Source organism: Macaca mulatta, chromosome 13 (assembly GCF_049350105.2).
Source record: "Macaca mulatta isolate MMU2019108-1 chromosome 13, T2T-MMU8v2.0, whole genome shotgun sequence".
Taxonomy (NCBI): domain Eukaryota; kingdom Metazoa; phylum Chordata; class Mammalia; order Primates; family Cercopithecidae; genus Macaca; species Macaca mulatta.
This window is the reverse complement of record NC_133418.1, coordinates 46,180,596-46,182,421: the sequence shown is the minus strand read 5'-3', so window position 1 is coordinate 46,182,421 and position 1,826 is coordinate 46,180,596.

Below are 1,826 nucleotides of genomic sequence, written 5' to 3'. Positions count from 1 at the left end.
AAAAAAGATGATTCTCTACTATCTGTTTATGGAGGACATCAATTAAAATGATATAGATGTGCTTTGATGGAGTCAGACCTTGGAGTCTGGCAAATTTCCTTGGCAAGAGCTGACCATTTTATTCAGCAAAGACCTGGCAATGAATACAAGATTTTTTTTTTTTTTCCACTCACGGTATTTAAGTAGCTAAATTTTTGCTTCCATGCTAAGGTTCTGATTAAGTTACCTTCTAGTAATATTAGTCTTGATTTCCAAAATAATGCCGAACATTATTTTCCATTTCCATTACTAGCCAACCTTTTTGGTTAGACAAAAGATTCTCTAGCTGCTTTCACCAGGTGCACGCATAAATTAACTCATCCTCATGAAAAGTCACTCTTTAACCATATGCTAACAATAAAGTTAGCCAATTTGTTATGTGTGTGTCTGGGAGATTGTAGAACTAAGAAGCATTAGAATGAATTAAGATAACATCAAGAACAATGAAAAATCCTTACCATTCAATTTCTTAAGAAAAGTAACTGCTGATACTGTTCTTTGTGCAAACTCTGTCTCAAGTCTGCAGATTATACACAAACACATACACACAGACACACACATTTCTTCTGTGGACAGTTATATTGTCAAGAGAATACACATCAAATAGAGGACATATTTGAGTTGTTATTTTGTTTGGCAATTGCAGCTGTTTTCGTTCAGTTCGTCTTTCTGTCTTTATCAAGATACTTCTTAAATCACATTTCCTTAGGGATAACTGGATCTGCCATCCTTGGTCATCAATGTTTCAACCCATCTGTTACAGTTCCTGTTATAGTTGTAGTAAAATAGTATGCACAGGCTGGCTTGAAGTGTATGCATCTAAAAATGTTTGACTTCATGATCAAGCATTTAAACCTTACTTGATTCCAAAGTGTAAAGAGCCTTCAACTGATTTTCTGTAATGGATTTTTAATGCCACCCTCCTTTTGCGTGCCCCTGCCTCAGCTGTGATCTGGGTTGTTTAAAGTTGTTTGAGAAACAGTGAAATAAACTTGGTTTGGGAGTAAGAAAGGATACGCTTCAATTCTACCTGTCCTTTTTGAAAAACACTTTGAGAAATCCAGTTACTTCTTCAGAATGAATTACAAATTTAGAAGTACCAAAGTGAAACCAAAAAAAAACAAAAACACAAAAAAAGCAGAAAGCAAGCACTGACTCTGGATTATAGACTTTAGGTCCAGTAGGTATTCCCACTTCATATGTTTGCAATATTTGCAAATTACCTTGGATAGTTTGATTAAGTACCCAACTACTGCTTTTTCCCTTGTTACATGGAGACAAGAAAAAAACTTTCCTGTACAGGTGAGAGGGAGAGTAACATATGCTAACTTTGAGGTTATGCAGCATAACCTAGACCTTTGCACAAGTAGATGTCAGAGGCAAACCTCCTCCCAGGAAAAAAAAAAAAAAAAAAAAAAAAAAAGTTTCTTATTTTCTCTCTAATGAAGACTGAAATTAGTATCAATTTCAAGTAAAGAAAAGGTAACATGTAGGGAAAAAAAAAAAAAAAAACTAAACAACAACAACTTGCAGCCTGGGGCTAATTATTTCCTGAGAATAACTTAAAGTAAGTTTGTATCCCCTAGAGTATTTCAATGAAAGATGCTGTTATAGTTTTAGTAAAATCCAAGGGAAAAATGGAGTTCAATGTCCACCATTCATGGCTGAGCTTTCCCACTCATCAGCACTACTATATCAAGCAATGGAAAAGTTGACTTTCTAACACTCAGTCACCATCATGAGACTCAAAGTGAGACAAGGAAATAGTGTTTACATAATCCACAATA